We start from the raw sequence: 15879 nt of genomic DNA on the forward strand, positions 1-15879 counted from the left end.
ATTATTAATAGCAACCCCTTCTATTCTCAAAAATGTCTTGGTTTGAATGACAAATGCTATGTTCGTCCCACTTATTAAGCGCTTGCTATTTACTGTAGGCTCTTATTAAATGGTAGTTACTAGTAAGATAGAAGGCAACCATACGATAAATAATAAGCCAAGATTACATGTGGCGAATGCCTGTGATGCCACTTCGTAATATGGGATACAATACTACGATATTGATTTGGCCTAGGAGTGTTTTGAGGACTGATGACGCAGACTAGAAAGCCACTTACATATTAAGGCAGATATACTTTTCTGCCGTCACAAAATTTATCAGAGAAATTTTGCATATGAGAAGAAACATTATTTTATCTTCTAGATTATTCTCTTGTGGAGAATGTAGTAGAGTGTGACCTTGGGCTATTTAGTAATAAAGCCCTCCTTAATCAGGAGAAAATATTTGTATCTTCCAAATATTCTTTCGAGTTGATTTAAAATAAAACTATTTACTTAACTGTTTATTTTTTTTCCCCTTAGCTCGGTTTTAAAATCCTAACAATTTGTTTTACAAATGCATATATTCTGTTGGGCTGACAGTGGAAACAAACAAATTAAAGAAATTTGGTTCTTGTTTTGTCCCTGGCCACCAGTTAGTAAGTCTCTTTCCTCTCTGGATCTGTTTCTCATATACAAAGTGAGAGATGAAATAATCGTGGGGGGTCCTCTACTTTGTGTTCCTAAGAGTCCATGAGTGTGTTTGGGTCATCAAGGGAAACCAGGAAACAGCCAATCAGCTTGCGGCCTCAGGTCACTTTGGTCTGAAGATGTGTTAAGAAGTAAGACTGCAGAGGAAAACTGACATGAGGTCACAAAGCGCATGCATATCCATCCAGCCAAGCATCTTGCCGTTCATTTTTGGCAGAAGGAAGGCATTTCCTAAACAGCATGGAAGGTCAGTGGTACTTGATGGGCTGGAGGGAAGAAAGACACGGAAGGAAAAGACTTGTTTTATTCCGGGTTCTGAATTCTTTACACGTTCAATGACCTAACATCTCTGGTCCAAGGAGCAGAGTGGCCGTGAGGCGTAACTCACCTGTCCCTGGGTTTGTGTTTGAGAAATTCTAGCAGCACGTCACAGGTTAATAGTTTTGACACAGTGTGCTGTTGGTGGTTCAACTCCAGCCCTCCCACTCCCATTCTGCTGTTACAGGTATCCCCCGCTTTTCTCAGTTCACATTACACCATCCCGCTTTTACCAAAAAACCTACATCGGTACCTGTTTTCACTCACCGAGAGAAATCTGCAGAAGATTTTGGCTTTTATGAAAAAAGGCAAAAAGTGAACATGCATTCAGCATCGGCTTTGCCGCGAGCCTCTATGGGGGCAGTACACCCGGAACAGTGGCAGAGGCCACACCGAGCTCCTTCCTCGGGAACTACACTGGGCACACGAGCATCACAGAGCTTTGAGCTGTTGTCTGTGAGCATCTGTGCTTTGTCGCAATTTATTTTGAGCATCTGCTAGCAAAACGTGTCCCAAAGGATTAGAAAAGCCCAAGAAGGGTATTTTGGGGGTCTGGGAATGCTAAAAAAAATCCCATAAAAATGAATGGTAATGGCTCCTTCACTTTTCTGCCATTTCAGCTTATGAAAGGTTTCATACGAACCCTCTACTTTTGGAAAGTGGGGGAAAGCTTTATCTCCTTTCTAAATGACACCACCAATGTTCTACAACCTTAGTTCCTTATTACTTTTATTTTTGAAATGAAAGATTTAGAATCTAGATCATTTGCCTGCTCAGTCAACCCAACCAATTTTTGTTTAGATTTTCTCATGGGAAATAATGTTATCAAATAGCTGAAGAGATTAAGCATTCCAACGTCCTTCTGCCACTTTTAGGAGTAACTGCACCCTGGATTTTGATATCTAGGTTGCTTGTTGAAACAGCGATGCCTGATTGATATCTTCAAGGTTCTAAGGACTGCTGTTCCGAGGTCATTCCACGCTCCCCATCCCTGACCACCTTCAGTGTGGTTGGCAATTATTTTGGAGTTTTTTTTCTCCTTATAAGTCCTCATTGGCACTTCCTTTCCTACCTTATCTTCCCCCTTCCTAAAAGCTCATTTACTTTTATGAAATCTTCCTTAGGTAGATTTTGATTTTCTCAACTTTTTTTTTCTTTAGTTTTTTAAAAATGTTTATTTATTCTGACAGAGAGACAGAGTGCGAGTGGCGGAAGGGTTGAGAAAGAGGCAGACGCAGAATATGAAGCAGGCTCCAGGCTCTGAGCTGTCAGCACAGAGCCCAGCATGGGGCTCAAACCCACAAACTGAGATCATGACCTGAGCCAAAGTCAGATGCTTAACTGACTGAGCCACCCAGACACCCCATCTCAACTTTTCAACTTGTCAGGTTTACAATCATCTGCTGAACATTTCCTGCTTTAGCTAATTCATGGAAATGCTGAAAAAGATTCCCCCCAGTTCCATGCCCAGTACAACTCATTGCCTTGTCCAAAATTGCTCAAAACTCTGGGTTTCTGCGGCTCTTCTGAACCACCCATATGTAATAGTTTTGCTCATACCTCTTTTAGAAGGTTTAGATGTTTGCAGTACCAGTCTATGTTGTGAAATTCAAATAGGTCTGTTTGCACGTGGGTGCCATGGAACAAAAGACCAAATATACCGTTTTAAGCATACCACCACGCAAAAACAGAGAACAGTAGAGATTTCGACTGAAATCCCTTAGGCTTATAGGTTCGTTTGGGGGAGAGTTTACATCTTTATGATGTTGAGCATTCCTTTACTAAACATGGTGTCTTTCCATTTATTAGAACTTCTTTTATGTTCTCCCATAAGCTTTCATAATTTTCCTAATTTATGTCTCTCTCAGCTCCTTTATTGGATTTATGCTTAGGTTTCTCGGGAATTTTATTGCTACTCTTGTCAATGGAATATATATTATTTCTTTATTGTTACCAGAGTATTATTGGTGAATACGAATGTTATTGGATTTACATTAATCTTGTATCTAGAAACACTGTTAAACCTACTTATTAGTTCTAACGGTTTCTGAGTAGGGACTCTGGGATTTTCTATGTTTAAAATATGTGTCTGAAAATAAGAATAATTTTATTTCTTTCTTTTCAATATTTAGTTATCATCTTCTTTCATTGGCTAGAGGTTCCAATAAACATTGAATAGAAGCAGTACTGGAAGGCATCCTTGTTTTCTTCCTGACTTTGTAGGAAGAGACAGCTTGTTTTTTTTTTTTTTTTTTTAATTTTTTTTTTTTGAGAGAGACAGAGATAGCACAAGTGGGGGAAGGGCAGAGAAAGAGAGGGAGAGAGAGAGAGAATCCCAAGCAGGTTCCATGCCACCAGCACAGAGCCTGGTGTGGGGCTTGAGCCCACAAAGCCGTGAGATCATGACCTGAGCCAAAACCAAGAGTTGGACATTCAACTGACTGAGCCACCCAGGCACCCCAAGACTGCTTCTAATATTGAGCCACTTAAAAAGATATTTGCTATAGGTCTTTGGTAGATAGACTTAACTTGTTTGAGCAAGTTCTCCTCTGCACCTAGTTTGCTGATATTTTATTAATAATGAGTGTACAGTTTTAGCAAATGCTTTTCCTGCACCTGCTGAGATACCCTTTTGATTTTCTCCTTTAATTAATTTATGTGCTTAATAAAATTCGTACATCTTCTATTGTTAAGCAAGGCTTATATTCTTGAGAGACATTTTATTGAGAGATGCCTTTATAGATATATTGTTGGATTTGATTTAGTACTATTTTATTTTACATTTTTGATATCTATGGTTAGGGAGTGAAATTGGCTTATAATTTCACTTTCTTGTAGAGGCTGCCAAACTTTCAATCGGTATTCTATTCCAAAATGACCTGAGTTGTGGTTGTAGCTTAAAGTATAGCTTGTTTTTTCTATGGCATGTACATGTATAGCAAGGATTGCTCTTATTTATTTATAACCTCCTTTGAGGCATTTGGACTCATTTAGCAATAATGATGATAATCATGGCCCATTTTGAACTTTCTCACTATAGGTTGTCATTCAAAAGCACAGAGTTATCTAGAGTTTCATCAAGTCAATTTGGCTACTTTGCAGTGGTGATAAGCCCATTACGAAGCTGGGAATGAAGAAAAAATTAATTTGTGTATTAAGTGTTACTGATGTTGATCGGGCCCAGTGGTTTATCCAAAAACAAAGAATACTCCTTTCTGATTCTCCTGCCTGCCCTCGCTACTATGGCTGATTCATGTCATGCCCAAGTCTGGACTTCGTGGTGGTTGCTGGTTCCCTAGAGCATTAAGTTCCACAGTAATATACAGCAAATAGAGGCAGCAAATGGAGTCAGGTAGGCTTGGGTCCCTTGCTCTCCCTGCTACTTGCCAGCTCTTTGAGTTTGGACAAATTCTTTCACCTCTTTAAAATGTTAGTTATTCATCAGTGCAACGGGAATTTTAATATCATCAAACAGAGTTTGTTATAATGATTAAATCCATAACAGAGTCGGGGCGCCTGGGTGGCGCAGTCGGTTAAGCGTCCGACTTCAGCCAGGTCACGATCTCACGGTCCGTGAGTTCGAGCCCCGCGTCAGGCTCTGGGCTGATGGCTCAGAGCCTGGAGCCTGTTTCCGATTCTGTGTCTCCCTCTCTCTCTGCCCCTCCCCCGTTCATGCTCTGTCTCTCTCTGTCGCAAAAATAAATAAATGTTGAAAAAAAAATTTTATAATTAAAAAAAAAAAAATCCATAACAGAGTGCAGTATCTGGTATAGTGTAAACGCTTAAAAGAAGTACCTTTATTTTTTCACTGTTAGAATGAATAAAATGCTAACGATACTATGCTAACACCAACTGAAAGTGTGGCTTCTTTCAAATGTCCTTCAAAAGGTGCTATTAGTTTGCAGTTTACAAGTTTCTGTTACAGTGCCTTTCATATATTATGTCTTAATCCTTTTTCTTTTAAAAAATATTTATTTGGTGCCTCTCATATCCTAGGGTTAGATGCTGGGGAATATTGAAGACATGAGATAAATAAGCAGCAGAGATCAGTCTAGAGAGACAAAATACAATTAGAATATGAACTGATAGAACGTAAGATGTAGGATATCAAGATGGAACATAAGATATGGGAATATCAAGATTGAACTCAGTGGGACTGAGGAAGAAGCAACTAACTGTCTAGGTAAGTAGAGCAAAGAAAACATGAAGAAGGTCATATTTCAGTAGGGTCTTAAAGGGTGAAAGAGGTAAGGAGCAAATGTGTTCCAGTCCTAGCAAGCTAGGTAGGTAAAACTACCCCGGCAGGAAAAAGATAGTTTATGATAGGAAAGGTAAAACTTTAGGAATAAATTGCATAATTGATTCTGATCTCAGAACTTCCCTTCAGGGCTGGATATTTAACTCTGAGTCTGAGCCTGTGGGAAGGAGAGCAGGGATGCCTTGGAACCCTGGGTAAACACTGACCCCTCTGGTGTCCTGGAGGTAAGATTTAATTCACTGCTAATTAGTGTTGGCTTTGGCTCCCTTGGGGAAGTATAAACATAAAGAAGGAAAGGAGTGGGGAGAAGGGCAAAAGGCAAGTGCATGGATGTGTATTTTGCAGAACTGCTCTGGAGGAATTGAGACGTGCAGAGAAGGTCTTGAAAATAGAGCAGGGATTATTTCGCATGCTTTAAAATAAAGCAAATTCTGCTGGAGGCTGCTAACATATCACACCCTAAAAATAAAAACAAAGGAATATGGAGCCTTTTTTATTCTTACTGTGATCATTTTAACCTTCCAAAAGGAAGCCATAATTGGGCTGTTTTTATTGTCTGTGGGCTGGAGCAAATGCTGGTCTGTAAACATTCTGATGCTTCCAACTCAAATAGCCTTCTTAGGAATGTCTACCCACATTTGAGGTGTGCTTCACTGGGAACCTTAGAATGTTCTAGAAAAACAACAGGGCATCTCACCAAACCCACAATGTTTCAGAAATTTTCCAGTCAGAGTTATTCCGGCTGGGGGCACATGTAACAAATGTGCCCTTGTTTCAAGAGAAGATACTTCAAAGAGTTTTGGGATTTTGTTCGGTTGTTTTCAGGTTTGTTTTTTTTTTGCCTTTATATTTTCTTTATCATAGAACAGTTGTTTTAGTGTTGTGGTTGCTGTTGCTGTTGTTTTTCCACCAGAGAAGTATATGAAAGAAATATCTATTTCTGTATCTTCTGGGATCCACACTACCCTTTAAAATATCTGCACAACTCAGATCAATTCACGTGGCACTTATGAACTCCTCCCGGGTACTCGGTGTCCAGAATCCTGAAGTTAATAAGATTGAGGACTTGCCCCATAGAACCCCACATTCCAGTAGGGAGGACAAATATGTGCACAAGTAGCACAAACACTAGACAGAATGTGAAGATGTTCAAGGAAAACACAGAGTTCGTGCGGGAAATACCAGAGGAAGAGCTGTGTTCTGCCTGAAGTTTCGAGAAGAGAAGAGAAGAGAAGAGAAGAGAAGAGAAGAGAAGTTTGAATAATAAGTAGAATAAGTAGAATTTTAACCATTAGACGATTGAAATAAGAAAAAGAATGGAATTAATCTCTTATAAAACAAGAATTTAAAATAATTGTTGTGCTTACCAACAAAATAACTCTGTTTTAATTTGTTTACTCATTCATCTATTCCATAAACAAGTATTGAGTACCTATGATGTGCCAGGCACTATTTAGAGAGAGAGGTGAATAGAACATCCTCTCTGGCCTCAGTACCCTTATTGTCTAGACAGATAGAGATGTTCACACAAGAGACAGATGTGCACAGACAGGCGCATGAAATACTCTGAGAGTATCACAGACTTAAAGGAGTCGAGGATGACTGCACAGCGGGGTAGAGTTTGGAAGGTTCGAGGGGGAGCAGGTTAAAGAAAACAGTCCATGTAGAAGGAATGTCATGTACAAAGGCGTGGAGGCGTGAAGCAGCATGGGATGCTTGTAGGCCCTCAAGTATTTTGATGTTCTCAAATATAGGGCTGTAGGGGAGGAAAAGTGCTCCTGGACCTTCCTAGAGTCCTTGGCTGGGTCTGAAAAGTAAATTGACAAAGATTAACAGGAGAAGAATGTACACAAGTGCTTAACCTAAGTTTGATGCGACATGGGAGCCTTTACAAGGAAATGAAGACCTACAGAAACAGAGCTGAGTATTTTATGCTAGGTTTGATGAGGAGTGGAGAGTCGTGGAGGAACACTATGATAAGTCAAGGAGTACAGTGGTCCCCCCTTATCCGCGGGTTTGCTTTCCACGATTTCAGTTACCTGAGGTCAAGTGGGGCCCCGAAGTAGAAGATTCTCCTTCTGTCTTATCTGCAGAAGGTCAAGGGTAGCCTAACGGTAGGTCACCATGCCTACGTCATTCACCTCATCTCACCACACAGGCGTTTTATCATTTCACATCTTCACAAGAAAGGTGAGTACAGTCAAATAAGATATTTTGGCAGACCACATTCACATGGCTTTTATGACAGCATATTGTTGTAATTGTTCTATTTTATTATGAGCTATTGCTGTTAATCTCTTAGTGTTCCTAACTTATAAATTAAACCTTATCATAGATATACACATATAAGAAATATCATAGTATCCACAGAGCTCAGTAGTCTCTGTGGTTTCAGACATCCACTCAGGGTCTTGGGACACATCCCCCAAGGATAAGGAGGGACCACTGTATGAGGTAAGTGTATAAATTGGGGGAAGCTTAGCAAGGCCTAATTGTTAGGATTCTAACTGGCGCCCCTTGTCTTCAGAGATAAGGATGCTCTTTTTCTTCAGGTACAGGGAGGGCACCCCTCACCTGAAGATTTTATAGCATGTTTCAGGGGAGAAGGAAGTCAAACGGACTCTCCTACCTAAAATACTCAATATATCAAGGTGCCGTATTTGGGGTAGCATGCCCTGAATCCTATCAGGGCATATGGAGTGGGGCAAGTGGGAGCAGGGGACATGAGAAATAAGACTAGAAATAAAATCAAAAGCCAGATCTCGAAGAGCTTTCTAGACCATGCAATGGAGATTGAATTCTACCCAATATTCATTTTAAATTTTGTTTAAAAGTTTACTTATTTCTTTTGAGAAAGACAGAGTCAGCACGAGTAGGGGAGGGGCAGAGAGCAAGGGAAACAGAGAATCCCAAGCAGGATCCTCACTGCCAGCACAGATCCCAATGTGGGGCTCGAACCCACGAAGCCGTGAGATCATGACCTGAGCCGAAACCAAGAGTTGGATGCTTAATCAACTGAGCCACCCAGGCGCCCCTGTTCCATATTCATTTTAGTGAAGTTCGTTTAAGCAGAGCAGTAATACCTAAATTTTAGAAAGCTCCTGCAGATGGTTTCCTGGAGGATAGAGTGGAGCTGGGAAAGACAGCATGCAGGAAAGGCTGTCAGGAGGCTGTTTCGGTCAGCTAGGTCCAGGGCAGGATTTAGACCATTAGGGGGCAATTGCCCTCATCAGCCTAACATGCAATTTAGAATTTAGGCAAAGATAACCATAAAATACCTAATAAAGTGCATGTTCTGATTTTTCTTATGATGATTATTGAGATGCCTTGAAAAAGATCAAATTTCAAAATATTTTAAGACTTTTATTGGCTCGTCCCTGCATGTGCCTCTCCATCTGCTGTGGGATCCAGTCGTGCAGGAGTGAGGCTGATGGGTGAAAGGACTGGGGTGGTATTGAAGTGGGGGGGGCTTACAGGACTAGGTGAAGGGAAGAGAGAAACCTGGCATGGCGCTTAGATTCTGACCGGGCCCACAGGGTACTGGCCAAGCTCTGCCTTTGGAGTGCTACTGCCCAAGGCAGGCACACCTCTCACATCTGTTCCCCCTGCAGAGTCCCTCCATGTTTTGCACTTCGTCCAGGCTCCAAAGAGTATTTTAAAATGCGCTCCTCTGGGGACCCTCACAGACTTTAAAATCCTCAGGACCAGATTCAGCCTCCGACACGACCACCATTTCAGCACAGCTCTGTCATGAGGCTCCTGACTCAAGTTGGCTCAGGAGAGGAGGGCTCAGCAGGGCCTCCCAATCCTCTCACCCATCGCTTGTCCTCCCCTGGCATGTGCTCCTCCATGCAGAGGTAACCTGGTCCCCTTACTCACTCTGGGACTCCTGCTCAGTGGCACAAAAGAGAAGATGCCGCCTGATAGAGACTAGTCTTTCTCCCAGCGTCATGCACCACCCACTCCCAGCCCCCAAATCTGTCTGGGAACAAAGCCCCAGGCAACAGCTAAATATATCTCTGGGATTGTTCCTGAATATACCAAAGCATCAGGGACTGAGAAGAGAATTTTCCCCATGATCCTCGGCCCAGGGCTCATTGCACTGTTTTCTTCAGGATTCCCAAAGCCCCAGCTTCAAGACAAAAAATATTTACAGATGCCTTCTCGAATAGAGGCTTAGCTCCCTCTCCATGGTCTTCCAGGCCCAGTGCAGGATACTGGCTCCCTAAGTGTCATTTATGTTCATCACCAACATTTGAGTGTCTACTTCTGTTTGGGAATCTATTCTGTATAAGCAATGTCACCATTTCAACCACTTGATTTAATGTGGTGCCAGGTTTCATTTCTTTCTAAGCCATCTTATTTCTGAATTGCAAACTTTTAAAAATCGCGACTTTGGAGTACTGGACTAGACCATCTCAGTCCGTGGTGGGGGGAGTGGTTTACCATATCGGGGAGGAGTCACTTTTACATCCATGGTCATCAGAGACAGGCCACAACCTCCAGATATTGGTGGAGATAGATGTGTATTTTTAGCCCCTAGGCCAAGAAAATCTCTGTGGTGATCATAGTAAAAACGGCACACGCAGAAGTATACAGAGTAAAATATGATAGAGCTCCTCGGATTCTCCACCTTCAGCCCAATTTCATTTCACTGTCAACGGTTGGGAACTCGTGGGTCCAGAACTTTTCCTGCACTTGGTAGATATCTTTCCTTATGTATGACTAGATCCCTGCTTCAGTGAATAGTGAGTGACTATTTTCATGAAGCTCTCAGAAATGTGCCCTTTCGTGGACCTTATGGCTGTTCGCCTATACACGCCTTATCTTTACAATTATAAATAATTCATAAAATTATTCCAACTAAGGTGGTACAGGGCCGGGAGAGCGGAGTGTGGGCTGAGAATCACAGTGGAAACCTTGATGCACCTACCGAATCGTTTCGTGTTCAATCGGTGATCTTCTTGCCATTTGATGCACTGAAATAATATCTAGTCTCCAGAGCTCAAACTCTGCTTCTGAACTGCTCTGTGAGATGAGAGATCCTCATTATCTACTTTAACACCACTCCTTGGGGAAATTTTTTCATCCAGAAATACCGGGTCAATTAGCAAGCACTATGGAACAGTATGTAATTCTCAGAACTGGCTTCCAAAGCCTCCTGGCTCCCTGGTGGGCAGCACTTAACCTGCCTCTTCAGCATTGTGTAATCACTCCCTCAATCAGCCCCCAAACGGTGCCGCTCTAGGGAACAAAGTGTCTCTAATTACACTTGCCTTTCTCTTCCTCAATCACGAAGGTCCTCTGTGCAGAAGCCTGTGCCAAGCAGTTCTTGGAGCAGGAGAGGCACAGTCAGACGTGGGAAGGCCCTGACTCTCCTTTTTTTTTTAATATTTAAATTTTTAATTATTTTTAATTTATTATTTTTTTTAATTTACATTCAAGTTATTCCGCATATAGTGCAACAATGATTTCAGGAGTAGATTCCTTAGTGCCCCTTATTCATTTAGCCCATCCCCCCTCCCACAACCCCTCCAGTAACCTTTAGTTTGTTCTCCATATTTATGAGTCTCTTGTATATTGTCCCCCTCCCTGTTTTTATATCATTTTTGCTTCCCTTCCCTTGTGTTCACCTGTTTTGTATCTTAAAGTCCTCATATGAGTGAAGTCATATGATATTTGTCTTTCTCTGACTGACTAATTTCGATTAGCATAATACCCTCCGGTTCCATCCACATAGTTGCAAATGGCAAGATTTCATTCTTTTTGATTGCTGAGTAATCCTCCATTGTGTATATATACCACATCTTCTTTATCCATTCCTCCATCGATGGACATTTGGGCTCTTTCCATACTTTGGCTATTGTTGATAGTGCTGCTATAATCATGGGGGTGCATGTGTCCCTTCAAAACAGCACACCTGTATCCCTTGGATAAATACCTAGTAGTGCAATTGCTGGGTCATAGGGTAATTCTATTTTTAATTTTTTGAGGAACCTCCATACTGTTTTTCAGAGCAGTTTATTTTGCTTTTCCAAGCCAGGTAGGCCTGTGTGATTTTTGACTCCACAGCTCATGTTCATTAATGGATTTACATCATTATATACGAGGCTCCCTTCAGATGAAAGGCCAGTGGGGTTTTGATGTATTTTCTCTTCATGTAAAGTCCAGAATGACTGCATGATTTATGAATTTCCTGCCCCCCTAGAAGCTTTTCTGTTTCCCATCAAGATGAATACTTATTTGTTTTTTAAAAAGCAACTTCGGGGCGCCTGGGTGGTGCAGTCGGTTAAGCGTCCGACTTCAGCCAGGTCACGATCTCGCGGTCTGTGAGTTCGAGCCTCGCGTCAGGCTCTGGGCTGATGGCTCAGAGCCTGGAGCCTGTTTCCGATTCTGTGTCTCCCTCTCTCTCTCTGCCCCTCCCCCGTTCATGCTCTGTCTCTCTCTGTCCCCAAAATAAATAAACGTTGAAAAAAAAAATTTTAAAAAGCAACTTAATCTTTGATCCTGGTATACTTCTAGGTATAAATGGATAAAGAAATGTAAATGCCCTTTGTTACCATTTTCTTTCCTGAGAGCATTTAAAAATGTAGAGATGCCATATTTTATATGCACTAAAGTGCTCTTTTATGAAGACCTTAGGAATGGTTCTCTGTGAGGTGAGTTGAGGGGATGTCATTTATGGAAACCAGGCAGGGAGTTGATCCCTATGTCTTCTCCAGGCTGTCCAAGCCAGGAGTCAACTTGGAGCTCATAGGAGCCAGCCTCCTGTGAATTTTGAATTGTTCCTCGTAACAACAAATGAAAAGCTGCAGCAGCTGAGAGCAGATGTAGTGGCTACAGAGATCAAAGAATTGCTTTTATCCTCTGGTATGCAAGATTTGAGTTTAAATGTGAATGATGTCTTGTGATCAATGCATTTGATACCTGTGAGTAATGCGGTAAAGAAAAGTATCAGAGGTTGGGTAGAAAGATAAGGAAACATTTGCTTAATTAAAGAGGGCTTTTGGGGGAAGGTGAGCAAGGACAAAGTATTTTGGAGACCATGGACAAGTCATATAACCTCTGGGCCTTTGTCCTCTCATCTCTGAAATGAAGAGGTGGGAGAGAAGAGCATGGAGATGTCTTCCATTTCTAACATTCCAGGATTGCATAATTCTTTATTCTATGCATTTAGACAGTCTGGGCAAAGACCTGTAGGCAAGAAAGGGGAGATAGCTATTAAGAATGTGAACAGGAATGGAAGTTACAGGTAGAGATATAAATGGCCGAAAAGAGAACATGAATCGTCTGGGAGCAGAAGGATATTTAATCCAAAACATGGTCGAGGTAGTTATGGAAAAAGATTTGGAGGCAGCTGGCTGGGTAGTCTGCATTAAGTGAATATTTTCTAGTGTAACATTTTAATTCCTCTCATTATTTTAAGTGTATTTTAGTAGCTTTATTGAGATATATTTAAAATGTTTTTTTCCAACGTTTATTTATTTTGGGGACAGAGAGAGACAGAGCATGAACGGGGGAGGGGCAGAGAGAGAGGGAGACACAGAATCGGAAACAGGCTCCAGGCTCTGAGCCATCAGCCCAGAGCCCGACGCGGGGCTCGAACTCACGGACCGCGAGATCATGACCTGGCTGAAGTCAGACGCTTAACCGACTGCGCCACCCAGGCGCCCCGAGATATATTTTAAATATACAATTTACTCATTTAAAGTATATGATTCAATGGCTTTTCATACATTCACAGAGTTGTGCATCCATCACCACAATCAATCTTAAGACATTTTCATTACCCTAAAAAGAAACACTGCTGTGCCTAACAGCATTCCCAACCCCTCCCCGAAACCCCAGTCAACTACTAATCTGCTTTCTCTTTTTAAAGATTTGCCTATTTTGAACAGTTTACGTACATCGTATCATACAATATATAGTCCTTTGTGACTGGTTTCTTTCACTTAGCACGATGTTTTCAAGGTTTGTCTATGTCACAGCATATGTCATTACTTCAATTCTTTTTATTGATGGCATAATAATATTCTGTCATCTGGATATACCACATTTTATTGATCCCTTCATCAGTTGATGGATATTTGGGTGTTTCTACTTTTTAGCTATTATGAATTATGTTGCTAGGAACACTTGTATAAAAGTTTGTGTGTCGACATATGTTTTCATTTCTTACAGGTATATACAGAGGAGTGAAATTGCTGATAACTATATTCAGCTGTTTTTAAAAACTGACCAATTGTTTTTCAAAGGGCTGAACCATTTTACATTCCCCTCAGCAGGATACAAGGGTTCTAGTTTCTCCACATCCTTGCTAACACTTTTTAGTATGTCTTTTTGATTCTAGCCATCCTAGTGGGTGTGAAGAGGTCTTACTATGATTTTGCATTCCCTGGTGACTAATGATGTTGAGCATCTTTTCATATGTTTATTGACCATTTATGTATCTTCTTAGATAAATGTCTATTCAGGTCCTTTGCAGGTTTTTAATTGGATTATTTATCTTTTTATTATTGCGTTCTATTTCTAGATACAAGTCCCTTACCAGATACATGATTTGCAAAAAATTTTTTTCCTCCATTCTGCAGGTTGTATTTCACTTTCTCGATGGCATCCTTTGAAGCATTACAGTTTTTAATCAATGAGACCAGTTTCTATTTTTGTTTTTGTTGCTTGTACTTTTGTCACAGGCTGACAAATGATTGCCTAACCCACAGTTGTGAAGATTTATGCCCATGCTTTCTTCTAAGAGCTTTATAGTGTTAGCTCTTAATTTGGGTCTTTGATGCATTGTGAGACAACTTTTGTTTACGGCGTGAGGTAGAGGTCTAACTTCATTCTTCTGCATATTCTTCTGCCTTTTAATGATTTTTAACTATATATTTCTAGTTATTTTCTGAAAGGTTACTCTAGGGCTTAAAATATATTTTTAACTTATCAGAACCTAGTTTAAATTTATACTAACATAATTGCAGTGAGGTCTAGAAATTGTACTCCTTTATAGCTCCATTCCCATCTCCCCTTTGTTTTGCTATTATTGTTATAATTGTTACATCTGTATGTGTTAAAAATGCAACATACTGTTGTAATTGTTACTTTATGTAATTTTATGTTCTTTAAGGAAACTGAAAGAATGAAGGATAGTCTTGAATGAATAGATAGTCTTGGAGGTTATTATGAACCCCGTTAGTACAGAAATGCTTTCCACGTTGCTCATTATCATATCCCCTTCACCTAGAACAGTCTTTGTCACATAGTAGGTGCTCACCTAATACATAAATGAGTGAATAATGATCTCCATGCAGGTACTAAGTGGAGAGAGAGAAAGAGCATCCCCAAAAGATGTGGAGATCAATAATGAAGAGATAAGAGAATAAGATTACATGATTGTGGAGCTGTTGTGGGAGAGGTAGTGATCACAGTAAAAAGTAAGACAATGTCTTTCTCATTCAATGTCTTATGTGTCTGATGTGCCTGATGTCGGGCACAGTTGACATTTGGGAGAGGCTCAGTAAATGTTGAATGAATAAGTGAAGCATCTTATGGCTGGTGCAGATCTTGGGGGATGAGGCAAGAGAGTTTCAGTCTTAGAAGTCCCTGTGCTCCCCAAATGGACAATCTCTGCTTCTCAGTGACCCTGGTGCTTCTTCTGGGCTGACAGACCCCCCTGGATTGTCAGCTGCCTTTGTGTGTTCTCAGCAGGATGTCTGATCACTGAAAGATGAGAAGTACAAGCCTGTTGGTTAGGACTTAGCAGAGGGAAGACAGGATAAATTTATCATTAACCAAGTTGGTAGGGTGGAGGGTGGGCAATAAGAAGAGGAAGAAGGAAGAAGAAGGAAGAAGGAAGACAGTGAGGTAACTAAGAGGAAGCCTATGATAATTCTAGACTTAATTAACTCATTCATTCACCCACAACACCTATTGAAAGCCTGCTTTGTACTAGACTAGAGATGGATATAACAACATATTCAACTTTCCTTATGCCAAATGTTAAACCCTAAACAAAAAAATGTACTTCACTGTTGTAAGAACATTCTGGAAATAACTATATAGCCCTTTATAGTGGTTAAGATGCCCAAGACTGAAGCCTCACTGACTGGGTTTGAATCCCAGATAGGTAGAGTTGCCTGATGACCTCCCTATGCTGATTAAACCTCCCTTTTCTGTAAAGTAGAGATATTAATACTTACCTCCCAGACTTCTAGATTAAATCATTAGTACACATAAAGCACATAAGATATTGCCTACCATGTAATATGTAATATATAAGAGCTAGCTATTATTATTGCTGTAACAATTATTATTAAACAAAGACCACAATAGTTAATTGAGATCATCTAGTAAATTTCAATGCAATTTTAAAGTTCCCATTATCCATAGTACCTAGCTACCTACCTAGAAATTTTCTTAGTAGCAGCCATTTATGTATATATGAATTGATTTTGAAGCTTGAGCTGTTAAGAAGAAACAACCCTCTTCTTATGTATGCTTGTTTCATTTTGTTAAATGATTACTATGGCAAAGAGCTGTTTTCTACCTTTAAAAACCAACTCCATTCCAGAGGTTACCAGAACAGAGAGGAGCCCTCATAATTCAGAGGGCTGGAA

At 40.7% G+C, this 15879-nt stretch overlaps 1 protein-coding gene across 3 annotated transcripts in view; it reads left to right on the top strand.

The window, feature by feature from the left end:
- Window positions 1–15879, top strand: part of NIM1K (NIM1 serine/threonine protein kinase) — a 66185-nt gene that overhangs the window by 10663 nt on the left and 39643 nt on the right. The window contains exon 1 of one of the 3 annotated variants that reach the window (XM_040496494.1): window positions 5407–5490. The exons of 1 other annotated variant lie outside the window; for it this stretch is intronic. The gene's annotated coding sequence lies outside the window, so the exon portion shown is untranslated. Of the gene's footprint in view, window positions 1–5406; window positions 5491–14595; window positions 14698–15879 lie in introns of those variants that run through there. One more of the 3 variants, XM_040496483.1, reaches the window with a different exon arrangement.

The sequence above is a fragment of the Herpailurus yagouaroundi genome, unplaced genomic scaffold, assembly GCF_014898765.1.
Source record: "Herpailurus yagouaroundi ecotype Mexico unplaced genomic scaffold, PumYag 29, whole genome shotgun sequence".
In the NCBI taxonomy this organism is placed as follows: Eukaryota; Metazoa; Chordata; class Mammalia; order Carnivora; family Felidae; genus Herpailurus; species Herpailurus yagouaroundi.